A 16,602-nucleotide genomic window follows, 5' to 3' on the forward strand; every position below is an offset into this window, starting at 1 on the left:
TTATGTATAATTTATGCCAATAATTTGGTAATATTTATTCCCAATAATGGATAAATTTCTAGGAAGACACAAACTATCAATGGTCGCTCAAGAAAATAACAGGTCACATTAGCATGTGTAGCCCTATATCTAATAAATAAATAGAATTTGTAGTTAAAAACTCATAAAAAAAAACTCCAGGTTTAGAAAAAACAACAGAATTCACAACTGAAGACTGAGCAATCTCCACCCAAATGAACCAGAAACCTTAAAAAAGATACCCTACTCCAGAAGAAAAAGAGGAGGCAACATCAAGAGGTAGGAGGGGTAATTTCGTGATATAAACAACCCCATACCTCCCGGGTGGGAAGCTCCATAGACTGAAAACTAACTGGTTCACAGAAACTCACCTACATGAATGAGCGTTCTGAGCCCCACATCAAACCCTCACATGTGGGGATCTGGCACAGGGAGAAAGAGTCCTTGGAGCATCTGGCATTGACGGCCCGTGGGGTTTGTGCGCAGGAGCTCCACAGGACTGGGGGAAACAGAGACCCCATTCTTAAAAGGTGCACACAGACGTTCACGTGCACTGGGTCCAAGGGCAGAGCGAGGTCTCCATAGGAATCTGGGTCAAACCTGACTGCAGTTCTTGGAGGACATCCTGGGAAAACAGGGGTGAATGTGGCTTGTTGTGAGGGAAGGACATTGAAGGCAAAGCTCTCGGGAATATTCATCAGCTGCCTTTCTCTGGAAGTGGCCATTTTGGGAAAATCTGTCCCCACCCATCAGTCAGCCTAAGAAGCCCCAGGGCAAACAACAATCGAGATGGGATCACAGCCCTGCCCCTCAGTAAACAGGCTACCCTAAAGACCCCTCAGGCACACAGATGCCTCTAATCCCATCCAGAGACTAAGCCCCACCCACCAGAGGGATTAGAATCGGCTCCACCTACCAGTGGGCAGGCATCAGCCCCTCCCATCAGGAAGCACACAGCAAGCCCCCATACTGATTCAGCCACAAGGGGGGCAGACACCAGAAGTAAGAGAGGCTACAACTCTATTATCTATAAAAAGGTCACCACACCAAAAACCTATAAAAATGAAAAGACAGAGGACTATAACTCAGCTGAGACAGAAAGGAAAAAAAAAAACAAAAATCAGCTAAGTGATGAGGAGATTCTCAGCATCCAGGAAAAATACTTTAGACTGTTGATGTTGAAGATGATGCAAGACATTGGAAATAAACTGGAGGCAAAGATGGATAACTTACAGGAGACACTGACCAAAGAGATACAAGATATAAAACTTAAACAAGAAGAGATGAAAAATACAATAACTGAAATCAAAAATTCACTAGAAGCAGCTAACAGCAGAATACAGGAGGCAGAAGAACGAATAAACGAGGTGGAGGACAGATTAATGGAAATTATGGATGCAGAACAGAAAAGAGAAAAAAGATTGAAAATAAATGGAGAGTCTCAGAGAATTCTGGGACAAAGTTAAATGTACCAACATCCATATTATAGGGGTGCCAGAAGGAGAAGAGAGAGAGAAGGGAACAGAAAAAATATTCCAAGAGATAATAGCCAAAAACTTCCCTAACATGGGAAAGGAACCACTCACTCAAATCCAGGAAGCACAGCGAGTACCACATAAAATAAACCCAAGGAGGAATACACCAAGACACATATTAATCAAACTGACCAAAATTAAAGACAAAGAGAAAATCTTGAAAGTAGCTAGGGAAAAGAAACAAATAACATACAAGGGAACTCCAATAAGGTTATTGGCAGATTTTTCAGCAGAAACTCTGCAGGCCAGAAAGGAGTGGCATGATATACTTCACGTGATGAAAGGAAAAAACCTCCAACCAAGATTACTTTACCCAGGAAGGCTCTCATTCAGACTTGAAGGAGAAAGAAAAACCTTCACAGATAAGCAAAAGCTGAGAGAATTCAACAACACTAAACCAGCCTTACAACAAATACTAAAGGAACTTCTCTAGGCAGAAAAGAAAAGACAGCAACAGGAAAAAAAATTCCACAAATAACAAGGCTCACCAGTAAAGGTATATATAAAGATACAAAATCATCCATGCACAATCATAACTCCAAAATCAGGAATCATGAGAAGAGGTGGGTACAAATGCAGGACACTGGAGATGAACTTGCAATTAAGAAAATGACAACTTAAAACAATCTCATATAGTCGTATATCAAAACTTCAGAATAATTGCAAACCAAAAATCTACAAGTGATACACAAACAAGGAATCTCTGGAGAAGAAATATATCTCATAGTAAATAAGTGCATAATCCACCATGAAGGGGGTCATTTCACATCATTCTTGGAATGCTGAAGTCTTCTTAGATCTGATTCTGATTTCCTCTCCATCAAAGAACTTATGATAATTATAATTAAATAATGCCACTGTGCAATTAAATAATACAGTTCTACAATTATGTTATTAATAACCATTTCTCTCCATGGTACAATGTAAGGTCTATAATGTCTTATTTATCACATCACCTAGAATGGTGTAATGCCTATATTGAAGAATCAATAAGATGTAACAAATTGTGAGGACATATTTATATAGTTACACTGTTTTTTAACCAATTTATGCATTTTATATTTTACTTATTTTCAGAGGGTGTATTATTTTTGTTTTTCTTACCAGTTAAGTTATTCTTTTTATTATGCTATATAAAATATTTAATGGTATATAAGGCTTTCTTTATAAATTTTAGTTGCATAATATAACAATTTTAATATAATGCTAATTGTTAAAGAAAAATTGAAATGTAATAGATAATACTAAATAATAAGGATGAAAGCCATACAAAATTGGATAAAGTATAGAATAAATTTCCTATTTATCTCAGCATATTTTCCATTCCACTTCTCCAGAGGGAGTCACTTAATCTGTTTCTTAAGATCCATGATATAATAATTTGTGTGAGTGTAATTGTGTTTAAATGTATGTATTTTATTCTGTAAAAGAAATAAAAATAAAAATAAAGTATTAAAAAAAAGAAAAAGGAAGATACTGAAACTGAAAATTGTAAACAAAACAAAACTCCAGGTTTAGATACTATCACTGATGAATTAATTTTAGGAAGAAATAATATCAATTGTATACAAACAATCCCAGAAAGTTAAAAAGGAGAGAATATTTTCAAACACTTTCCATGAAGGCCAGAATTACACTGATACAAAACCATAAAAATACATTATAGAAAAAAACTACAGACTAATAGCCATGATGAACATAGAGGCAAAACTTCTAGACAACATATTAGTAAACCAAGCCCTACAGTGTGTATAAAGAAAATGGCATATTACCAAGTAGGATTTATTTCAGGAATACAAGAGTATATTAATATTTGATAAATCAATGTATTAGCTAGTATCAATCATTATATTAGCAAATAAAAAGAAAAAATGACCATCCTAATAGATGCAATAAAACCTTTGACAAAATCCAATATTTATTTCTGGCCAAAAATTAAAATTAACACACACACACACACACACACACATACACACCCCTTTCTGTAAGCTAAGAATAGAAGGTAAGCTGTCTCAATCATACTTAATAATAGAAGATTTTTTCCCCTCAAGATCACGTACAAAAAAATAACATCTGTTCTCACCATTTCTATTTAACATAGCACTGCATGTTCTGGTAAGGAAAATTGAGCAAAAATAAGAAATAAAAAACATGCAGAATGGAAAGAATTAAAACTCACTTTAATTACAGATTCCAAGGTTTGTCTAGGTAGAAAATCAGATGGGATCTACAGAAATAAATCAATTGTATTTCTTAGTAATAAACAATTGGAAATTGATGATAAAACAGTTTTATTCCAAATTTTTTTTAAAAAATCAAACATTTATGCATAATTCTAACAAAAGATATGAAATGCCTATGCAGTGAAAACTACAAAATTACTGAGAGAAATTTGAAAAGACCTAAGTAAATAGAGATATGTATTTTGTCCATGGATTGGAACACTTATTGTTAAGATATCAATTCTCCTTGCATTGATCTATAGATTCAATGAAATATTGAAAAATTTCAGCAGATCTTTCGACAATTTGACAAGCTGATTCTAAAATTCATATGAAAATTTAAAGAAATAGAACAATATATGTTAAGTTTGAAAAAAGAAAAGCAAAGTTGGGTGTCTAAAACTCGTTGAATTCAAAACTTGAGTAATCAAGACAGTGTGATATTGGCATTAAGATCAACAAACAAATCAATGAAACAGAAGAAAGAGTTCAGAAATAGATCTAAACAGTCATTGACAATTGATTCTTTTTTTACCAAGGTGCAAAGATGATTTAGTGAAAGTTTCCCAAAAAAAGAATACTGAAATATTTTGATATCAACATGCCAAATAGTCTTCAATTCATATCTCACACCATATACCAAAATTAACTCAAAATGGATCACAGAATGTAGACCTTATACTATAAAACTTCTAGAAGACAACATAGGATACAAATTTGTTTGAACTTGGATTAGGCAAAAAATTCTCTGTTATCAAACTTAAAGCATAATCCATGAAAGGAAAATATTAATACATTGAACTTTATAACATTTTCTGCTCTTCAAATTACCCTATTAAGAGAGAGAAAAGATAAGACATAGCCTGGGAGAAAATATTTGCAAATATTAGCAAATATATCTGATAAAGAAGTTGCATTCAGAATTTATAATAAACACTTAAAGTTCAAAAATAAGAAAGAAAAAGGATAACAATAAAAAAAAAAAAAAAACAGGACTTCCCATCGTGGCTCAGTGGTTAATGAATCCAACTAGGAACCATGAGGTTGTAGTTCAATCCCTGGGCTTGTTCAGTGGGTTAAGGATCTGGCATTGCCATGAGCTGTGGTGTAGGTCACGGATGCGGCTGGGATCCCACGTTGCTTAGGCTCTTGAGTAGGCCAATGGCTGCAGCTCTGATTAGACCCCTAGCCTGGGAACCTCTGTTTATGCCACGGGAGTGGCTCTAGAAAAGACCAAAAAAACAAAAAAACAAAAAACAAAAAAACAAACAAAAAAAACAGGCAAAAAATTTAAAGCAACATTCACTAAAGAAAATATACGATCGGTAAATAACACATGAAAAGATGCTTATCATTAATTATTAGGGAAATACAAGTTAAAACTACAATGAGATACCACTACACATTTACTGAAATCACTAACATTTACAACATTGACCCATATCAAGGGTTTTTTTTTTTAGCTGTCATCTGTCACCATACAAATTTATTGCAATATTATTAACTATACTCCCCATGCCGTACATTATATCCCTGTGACAAGTGTTAACAAGGGTCTGAAGTGATGAGGCTCTCATATATCACTAGAGGGAATGCAAAGTGGTAAAACCACTTTGGAAAACAGTTTGAGAGTTTCTTAAAAAGTTAAATGTATACTTATCATAACACCTAGTAGCCTCATTCCTAGATGAAATATCTTCACAAAAAAAACCTATACATGGATATGTATAGCAGCTTTATCAATAATTGTCCAAAACTGGAAATGATTCAGATGTCCTTCAACAGATGAGTAGTTAAACAAGATGTGATATAGCTTGTATGTAATAATAAAAAAGGATTAATTATTGCTATAATCCACAATATAGATAAATATCAAAATAATTATGCTGAGTGAAAGATATCAAATCCCTCAAAAAAAAGATAAAATGATCAGGTAGAAGAATATCCAAAGCTCTACCCCCACCAGCCAATGGGATTCAGAAATGATTTTTGTTTGTCAGTTAAACCTATGGTATGAAACACTTAGAAGATCTCGGAACTCAAAACACTTGATCATGGCTTCAGACATTAATTTATTCTCTGGGGTACATTTGGGGATCACATTTTTATTTGCCATTGCTTGGATAACTGACATTTCTTTGGACACTTCCCTCCCACTAGCATCACAAGGCAATCTCTAGAGTTGTAATTCAAAACTTGGGACCTTCTAGACCCATACTCTGGGCAGCTTAGGCATTCCATGGTACAACCCTTGAGTTGCAACTTTCTTGATCCTAGCTAGAAGTGGGAAAAATTGTTGATTCTAGCTAGAAGTGGGAAAAAATTTTGATCCTCTAAAGATGATCTTCAAGATTGATAAAACCCAACCTTAGAATACTCCCAGAAACTTCTAAAGTCAAATTCTCCAGAAACATAGCCTTGTTCTATATGCTGACTTGTTTTGTCTCCCTTACTCTTTCCTGAGAATCTGAAGCATGGAGAACTGCTCTTGCCCAAGGTGTACGAATGAGGTTAGGTATATGACAGGTGAAACATGTTCACTTTCCTCACATAGAGTCTCTACATTATGCTTCTGACTTACCCCTCCAGTTTGGCCTATGGGTTGTTTTCTTCATACCTTCTTAAACCAGTCTTGATTTCTAATTATATTTTTAAATCTTCTACATAACTCAACATTTTATGACTGGTTTTCTTAAAATCCCCAACTAAATTCACCCCAGGGGAATCTATTCTGGATTCTTCCATTATGGTCAACATTTTCTATTCCACCTGCCATATCCTAATTGGATTGGATCCAGCCACCCAGCAATGGTCCTGAGTCTTCCATGCTGCTATGCAGCCTCTCTTTCTGGTTTTTCTGGATTGTAGAAGATGCACATCCATAGGGATTGGAGAATTCTTCGAACAAGCTTACTCACAGGAATTCTTTATACTTCTTCTAGCCCAAGAAGCTGCATGTAAGTTACATGTTCCTAAAAGGGTCATAACTGGCAGGATCATCTGTCTCCAGGATCTTCTCCCAGCAGTCTCCAATCTCTATCACCTCCCTCCAGTCCAACTCACTGGCATCCTTTCCTGTCCTAAAATCTGAATGGGAAAGTGAGAGTAGGAATTTCTGGGCCAGAATCCATAGCTTAAGTGACAGGGAGAAGGACTTGTAATACAGTCTGTTAGCACCTCAGAAAGAGTAAATAATCCCCCTGAGGAACTAGAAATACTATATAGTCATATGACACCTCAATAATGCCAACATTATGGTTTGTTTTAATGCCTCATTTTTATTAAAGAAGGAAGTGAGTGGAGAGAGGCAAAGAAAAGAAAAAAGACAAAGAAATGTGTGGGGAAGGCAGAATGCTAACTTCCCTTTTTCTGCCTTCCTGGACTGTTTAATTAAAAACCAAAAGTTCTGAGAAAATTTAGTCATGCCTCTCCAGATTTGCCCATCACTGGACTCCTTCTGGGTTAGTACTACCAAATATTTGAACATTTTTAAGAGATTATTTTTAGTGGAAAAATGGCCAAAAGTTTCAAAAAGTAGACAAGTTTCTAAGAAGTTGGACTTCAAAAAAAGTTCAGTGTGAATGGAAAGGAATACTTAAACAATTCTGGTACTAAGACCTCAGCTATAGTCAGTATTTAAGAATTGGTGAGAAATATACCAGGGATATAAGGGCCTTTATCTAAAAGATTGAAACAAAGTTTCTGAAGTGTTGATAGAGAGCTAGCCAATTTTGATGGATCTATTCTCATTTTCTTTATTTTCCCATATCTTAATTAAAATTTTTCATTGTAATAATGTTTATGGCATCATCATTGACTCTTATTAACCTTCCAGTAGTAAAGCAGTCTCAACCGTGGGTCCAGCATTCCAGCTGCATCTTGGTGACAGTGTAACACAAATAAAGTGTCGCCTCTTGGTGACAGTGTAACACAAATAAAGTGTCGCCTCTTAGAGTGATGAGGAAACGTCCTGAAAACCCATACAAAGTTACAAAATAACACACCACCTGTATTTTTACCTCATTTTCTCCTTGTTCATCTATGCTTCCACTTGTATATCTTCTCTTTATTATTATAATATCTACATTAGCATGCAATGAACATGAATATAAAGATGAACTTTATCACTTTCCTTATTTAACCACAAGACACACTTCATTCTAGTATGCTCTTTGTATGTTACATTCCTAGATATCAAACATTTTCTATGCCTACTTGATTTCAAGTAATAAAACTTGCCATAAATAAAACTGATTAAGATTCCTCAGGTAATGGTTATTTTATCTGCTAATTAGTGGCTCCCTAACTTTGTTAGACAAAGCCTCTAAAGAGACGCTATAGGAGAAGGTACATAGAAAATGAATTAGGTAAAGCAAGTGGACATTCAGGAATATCCAGGGGTCTCTGTGACACTCAGGCATAGGGTGTTAGAATTTGGAAAGAACTTGAAATTGTGGCTTGACTCCTGCCAGTTTCACTGGTTGTGGAGCTAGCCAGGGGATCCTGAACACAATTTTCACTCTGTAAGATTTATTCAGTGATGGAGGCAGATCTGGGACCCAGGTTTTCTGATACATTTCTTCCATGAAGATTTCCAAATTGCATTACCTAGATTTTTGCTCAGACTTTGGTGCAAATGGAGAAATCCAAGATTTGTTTCCAACTGGGATGAGCATGGTACCCTTTATTGAAAATGGTCCCAGCCATTAAGCTGCAGCTGTGAATGGTAAAGTCAGCTCTAGAAGACCACTGGGAGAGGCCCCAAAGCAATTATACAGCATCCACCAGCTGCTCTGAAACCTCCAAGGAGCACAAGGAGCAACAAACTTGTTGGGAGAAATCATCATTGACCACTGTTTTCCCTTTTCTAGAAACAGATTTTCTTTCTCAAGGTTCCCAGCCCCAAAGCCCAGTCTCAGCTCCAGAAATATGGGTCTTTCTTAAAGAGCCAGCCCTTGACCTTACTCATTAAGGGGTAGAGAGATGCTCATTCATCATGGAAAATTTCTTGAGCAAAAGGAATGCATTTATCTTAATTATACCCTTATGTTTATATGATTATTTTCCTGGGGACTTATACTCTTAATTGAAAAGAGAGAAAGAGGAAGAAAAGAAAATCTTTAAAAAACACACTTTACAGCTGTACTCAGTTTATGCTGATAAACTCAACTCTCTTACTAGGCTTGAGAGCAGAGTGAGCTAGGTTCCTACCACCTCACGCAACCAGGATTCTGTGGTCAGACTATTTCCAGACCACCTGTTTTTGCCTTCCAGACCTGCCTTGAATTCATCTAGTTCTCACAAGTTTATCTAAACTCTGTAAAGGCCAGCTTCAGAACTATTAAGGCAAAGACAAGAGGAAAGGAGAGTTAGCATGAACAATAGTAATTTAAGTTATATACAATTGGTAAAAGTTTGCCAAGAAGGATTTTGAGTCCTAGAATAGAGTTTTAAATCTTATTAATAGTTTAAGATTTAGGTCAAGATAAGGATAGAATAAAGTAAAAATAGATTGAATGACAGAGACACTCACCTGATTCATTTTTCCATCTTTGAATACCCTGAGATGTAGGCTAAGGATAAATGCTTGAGAATTTGGGCAAGGCAAACTTTCCTCTAGTCCCCTGTGCCATTCTTCTTTTTGGCTTTTGTCTCTTTCAGTCCCAAGCACCATAATACTCTCATGTCCTACAAATGTTTTGTATATCACTCACTTTCTAGTGTTTGCTTTCCTTAAGATCAAACTTATGACTTTCACATTCTGAGGCATTCGTAGCCCTCATATCACCCAGAACCAGCTCCAACCAGAGATGATGAGATAAGCCAAGCCTACTTTCTGAGGCCTCAAACTGCCCAGCCCCCATCTATTCTTTTGGGGATTTAATGACCAATATCTTATCTCAATGTATGAATCCCTAGCATCTTCAAGGACAAGATTCCCTTTCTCAGGATTCAAGGTCCAGCTTGCTGGAATTCCCTGTTTTTCTTCCTCAGGAATCTGCCTAAAAGCAATGATCTGAAAAGGAAAATTTAGACCCAGTCATGAGTGCTTGAAAGCTGACCTTGTAGGTGAGCTGATGGAGTTATAAGAATATGTTATAACTCAACTCCATAATCTCATTCAGTTCTTGCAACCATCCTGTGAGGTAGCATAGAGAGACAGCTAAGGCCCCAGTTAGAAAAGGGACTTGTCTAAAGTGATGTCAATAGCTTTTTATGCCACTTACAGTAAAAAAAAAATCTCCTTAGTATAGCTTACAAGGATTATGTGATCTGCCCTATGTCTTTTTCTCCAACCTCATTTCCTATCACTCTCTGACTCCATGGATTCTTATAGTTTCTGCTGAAGTATAACTTTCAAAAATTTAAAGACATCATTTTAGTAAATATGTAAAATCAGCATGTCAAATAATTTATTCAACTCACTAATTAATGAGAGAACCAGTAAGCTGTTAAGATTGGTTCAAAAGAGAATTTGAAAAACAGAGATATATGTATACCTAGGCAGTCAAAAATATTGAAGTGAATTTATTAATAAACAAAACTGGCTAACGGGGACCAGCTGGATAGCACAAGGAGCTCTACCCAATATTCTGAGATGACCTAAATGGGAAAAGAATCTGAAAAAGAATGAATGTGTGTGTATGTATAACTTAATCACTCTGTTGTACAGTAGAAACTTTTAAAACATTGTAAATCAACTATACTTCAATAAAACTTTAAAAAAATGAAAAAACTGGATAATATTGTATAATGCAATAAAATGTAATGTTTGAATCAGTAGAATTGACATGCATTTACCTAGGCCAAAAAAAAGTACTGAAATTTCTGAAATTGGGAAGGAAAGAAGAGCTATCATTTCTAATTGTAAATAAACAAAAAGTTTTATAAAGGAATACTATGAACAACTGTATACCAACAAATTAGATAACTTACATGGAATGGATGAATCCCTAGAAATACACACATTATGGAAACTTAGGAGATACAAAAAATGTGAATAAGTCTATAATAAGTAAATCAACTGAATTAGTAATTTTAAAACTTAACAAACATTAAAGAATTAATAGAAATCCTTCAAATCCCTTCCAAAAAATACAAAGGTAGGGAACATTTCTCAGTTCATTATTTGAGACCATTATTACTGGGTCTTCACATACAAAGATACAAAAAGAAAATAAAATGTCAGACCAATACTTTATTTTGAATACACACACACTCACATACGCACATGCACAACTCAACAAAACACTGGAAAACCAAATCAAGTAACATACAAAATGCATTACAAACCAAGACCAAGTGGGACTTCTCCCAGAAATGCAGGGTTAGTTTAACATCTGAAAACTACTTTATGTTGGGAGTTTCCATCGTGGCCCAGCAGTAGCAAACCCAACTAGGTATCTATGAGGACATGAGTTTGATCCAGCATTGCCATGAGCTGTGGTATAGGTCACAGACATGGCTCAGATCCTGCTTTGCTGTGGCTACGGCATAGGCCCTACAGCTACAGCTCCAATTCAACCCCTAGCCTGGGAACTTCCATATGCCATAGGTGTGGCCCTAAAAAGACAAAAAAAAAAAAAAAAAAGACTTCATGTAAACACACACACCATCTTTTTTTTTCTTTTTAGGGCCACACCCATGGTACATGAATATGCCCAGGCTAGGGGTCCAATCGGAGCTACACTGCCAGCCTACACCACAGCACACGGCAATGCCAGATCCTTAACCCACTGAGTGAGGCCAGGAATCGAACCTCATGGTTCCTAGTTGGAATCGTTTCCACTGTGCCATGACAGGAACTCACACACATACCATCTTAATAGAATAGACAAGGCAATATGGTCATCTCAATGGACATAGAAAAAAAGTATTTGATGAAAAGTTAACATTCTATATGATAAAAATACTCAGCAGACCAAGAAGAAATACACTTCCTCAATCAGATAAGAATGACCATCTAAGGAAAACTGATAGTTGTCATATTTAATAGTGAAAGACTGAAGTCTTTCACCATAAGATCAGGAACAAGACAAGAAAGTCAGCTCTTGCAACTTCTTCAACATCATAATAAAAGTTCTAGCCAGAGAAACTAGTCAAGAAAAAGGAGAAGAAAAGATATCCAAGTTGGAAAAGAAAAAGTTAAACTCTATTCATATATGGCATGATTTTGTGTATAGAAGCCCTTAAAGAATCCACTGAAGACTATTAAAACACATAAATGAGTTCAACAAGATTGCAGGATATAAATTCAATATACAAAAGTCACTTGTATTTCCGCACACTAGCAGTTAAAATTTTGAGAATGAAATTAAGAATTCAATTCTATTTACAATAGTGTAAAAAATAATAAAGTATTTGGTAACAGATTTAATAAAAACATGGTGTATAAGAAAAATTACAAAATATAATTGAAAGAGATAAAGGAGCATATAACTAAATGGAAAGATATCCCATGGTCATACATCAGACAGCTTACTATTGTTAAGATAACTTTACCCCCTAGTTTGATCTACAGAGAGGAAACTATTGCTATCATGATACCAGTTGCCTTTTTATAGAAATTGACAAACTCATCCTCAAATTCATATAGAAAATATAAGTAATCAAAAAGAGCAAAAACAAAAAAAACAATATTGAAAAAGAAGAATAAAATTGGAAAACTCACTTTTCAACTTCAAAACATAATACAAAGCTATTATAACCAAGAAAGTCTAACACTGGCAGAAGAAAAGACATATAGACTAATGACATAGACTTGAAACTACATAATAAACTCATGCATTTATGGTTAATTGATGTTCAACAAGTGTGCAAAGACAATACAGTGGGGAAAGAATGTTCTTTTTAACAATTAATGGAGGACCAATTGGGTACCCACAGCAAATGAATGAATTTTGACCTTTGACATATGAAATATACAAAATTAATTCAAAATGAATCATATTTAAATATAAGAGCTAAAATAGTAAAAACTCTTAGAGGACGCCATAGGAGTAAATCTTCATGGTCTTGGGTCAGACAATGGTTTCTTTTCAATAATAGCAAAAGCAAAACCAACAAAAGAAAAAATAATAAACTTAAAATTAAGACGTTTTCTTCTGCAAATAATACCACCAAGAAAGTGAAAAGAGAGACCTCATAATGGGAGAAAATAGTTTTAAGTCATATATTTGATAATGAAGTTCTGGATAGGCACTTGTATCAATATATATACATGTATTTTTTTATTGAGGTATAATGGATGTACAATATTTTAAGTTTCAAGTACAACATAGTGACACAATTTTAAAGATTATATTCCAATTATAGAATGTTGGCTGTATTCCCTGTGTTGTACAACAACATATCCTTGTACCTTATTTATTTTATCAAAGTAGTTTGCACTTCTTAATCCCCTGCCCCTATCTTGGCCTTCCTCTCACTGGTAACCACAAGTTTGTTCTTGTGAGTCTCTTTCTTTCTTGTTATATTCACTAGTTGTTTTATTTTTTAGATACCATATATAAGTGATATTGTACAGTATTTGCCTTTATCTGACTGACTTATTTCACTTAGCATAATACACCCCAAATCCATCCATGTTGTTCCAAATGGCAAAACTTCCTTCTTTTCTGTGGCTGAATAGTATTCCCCTGTGTATATACATCTTCTTTATATTGGACTTTTCTTTTTGTCTTTTGTCTTTTTAGGGCTGCACTCACGACATATGGAAGTTCCCATGCAAGGGGTTGAATTGGAGCTGCAGCTGCTGGCGTACACCACACCCACAGCAATGTGGGATCCAAGCTACATCTGTGACCTACGCCACAGGTCATGGCAACACTGGATCCTTAACCCACTGAGCGGGGCCTGGGATTGAACCTGCATCCTCATGCATACTAGTAGGGTTCGTTAACCACTGAGCCACAACTGGAACTCCCCTTTACATTGGATGTTTAGCTGGTTTCCATGTCTTGGAAATTGTAAATAATGCCACCCTGAATACTGGGGTACATGTATCTTTTCAAATTAGTTTTTTTGTTTTTTTCAGATATATACCCAGGAGTAGAATTGCTGGATCATATGGTATTTCAGTTTTTACTCTAAGAAATTTCTATACTGTTTACACAATGGCCACATCAATTTACATTCCCAACAACGGCATGCGAGGGATCCCTTTTCTCCACATCCTTGCCAACATTTGTTATTTGATAAAAGATGATAGGCATTCTGACAGGTGTGAGTTGATTATCTCATTGTGGCTTTAATTTGCATTTTTCAAATGATTAACAATGTTGAGCATCTTCTCATCTGCTTGCTGGCTGTCTGTACGTCTTCTCTGAAAAAAGGTCTATTCAGGTCTTCTGCCTATTTTTTAATATATTGTTTCCTTTTTTAATGTTGAGTCATTTGAGTTATTTATAGGTTTTGGATACTAACCCCTTAAGGGTCATATCATTTGCAAATATTATCTCTCATTCTGTAGGTTGCCTTTTCATTTTCCTTTGCTATGCAAAAGCTTTTAAGATTAACTAGGTTCCAATTGTTTATTTTTGCTTTTGTTTCCTCTGCTTTAGGATATAGATCAAAAAATACTGTTTATCATTTATTTCAGAGAGTATTCTGCCTACGTTTTCTCCTAGGAATTTGGTTATCCAATCTTACAATTAGGTCTTTGATCCACTTTGAGTTTATTTTAGTATATGGTGTTATAGAACATTCTAATTCTATTCTTTTACATGTAGCAGTCCAGTTCTCCCAGCACCACTTATTGAAAAGCCTGCCTTTTTTCCACTGTATATTTTGTCTTGTTTGCTATAGATTAATTGATCATCAGAATATACTTTCTTAAAACTCAATAGTAAAAGTCAAAAATTGCAATGGGCAAAGGATTTAAGTAGACATTGTTCCAGGAAAAAATATTAAAATGGCCAATAAGTACATGAAATGCTATTTAACATCATTAGTCCTTAGTGAAACACAAATTAAAATCATAATGACATATCACCTCACACCAAGTAAAATATCTATAGTTAAAATGATGGATGATAATAAGTAGAAAAAAGAATATGGAGAAATTTGAATCCCCATTGATGAAGGAAATGTGAAATGGTGCAACCATTTTGCAAAACAGCTTGACAGTGCCTTAAAATATTAAGCATAGACTTATCATATGACCCAGAAATTCCACTTCTAAATATACACCCAAAAGAAATTAAAACATTCATCTACACAAAAATTTATATGTGGACTTTTACAGAAATACTATTTATGTTATCCAAAAAGTAGAAACAACACAAATATCTGTTAACTGATAAAGAGATCAACAAAATGTGATATAGTTAAACAATTGAATATTATTTATCAATAAACAATGAAGTATTAATACATGTTACAACATGAATGAACCTTGAAAACATTATGCTAAGTGAAAGAAACCAGTCCCTAAAGACCTTACATTTTTGTATAATTACATTTATATGAAATTACCAGAACGACCACATCTATAAAAACATAAAGTAGATTGGTGGTTGCTTAGGGCTGGTAGGGGGAAAGGAATGATGGAAGGAATAAACCCATATCTATTAATGGGTTTGGACAAAACCCATTACAATGTGAACAAAAATTAGGACATATGCCATTTATAAAACCCTATGAATATACTTTTAAAAAGCATTGAATAGTAAATTTTAAAATAGTTGTTTAAACTGTATGCTATAAAAATTTTATCTCAATAAAGCTGTTTCAATGTGTTGTTTGGGGCCATCTTTTCTACAGGGTAGAAGTCAATTGCATCTCTACTGGACAAAATCCATTACACCACTTTGGGGAAGAACCACTGGCATCACTCTGTTTTCTGCAAATTGAATTCTGCCTCTGCAGAACTGTAAAATAACTTAAGCAATAGAAAATCATTCAAAGCAAAATATCTCAATATAATCAATCTTCAAATCTTCAGAAAGTACCCTAGACAACTCCCAGCTCTCTGCTGAAAGGATTTTCAGTGTTATCTTGCCCATTCCCAAACCTTGGACAATTTTTCCTGATATGCCCTTGATTTGCCCTCTGCTCTGATCACTGTCCACACATATTCTTTTTTTTCTTTTTTTTCTTTTTTTTTTTTTTTTTTTTTTTTTTTTGCTTTTTAAGGCCATACCTGTGGCATGTGAAAGTTCCCAGGCTAGGGGTCGAATCAGAGCTACAGCTGCTGGCCTGTGCCACAGCCACAGCAGCAGGATCCCAGGGATTGAACCGTACCCTCATGGATACTAGCTGGATTCTTTTCCGCTGCACCACAATGGGAACTTCCACTCTTCATACATATCTTAATCTAGCGCATTTCCTCATCTCATCTTGGTCTCTGCTCAACTATTACCTTCTCTGAGAGAGCTTCCCTGAAATACATGCATTATTACCTATTGCTATTTAACAAACCATCCCCAAAAGCTCTGAGTTTAAACAGCAAATATTTATTATATCATAGTTTCTCTCAATGGGGAATCTAGGATCAGCTTACTGGAGTGGTTCTGGCTCAGGGGCTCTCATTTGTTGTAGTCAGGATGTTGGTGGGTCTGCTGTCACATGAAGGTTTGATGGGGGCTGCAGCACTGATTTCCAAGGTAACTCCTTTACATGGCTATTGGCGGGAGGCTTCAGGTCTTTGCAACATGAGCTTTTTATGCTGCTTGAGTGTCCTCACAACATGACAGCTAACTTCCCTGAGAGTTAATAATCGAAGAAAAACAAAAGGAAGACGTGATGACTTTACTGTAAAGGAATACCCTCCTACTTCAGCTTCATTTCTATTTTTCAGAAGCAAGTCTTTAAGTCCAGCTCATACT

The sequence above is a fragment of the Sus scrofa genome, chromosome 15, assembly GCF_000003025.6.
Source record: "Sus scrofa isolate TJ Tabasco breed Duroc chromosome 15, Sscrofa11.1, whole genome shotgun sequence".
NCBI classification, from domain to species: Eukaryota; Metazoa; Chordata; class Mammalia; order Artiodactyla; family Suidae; genus Sus; species Sus scrofa.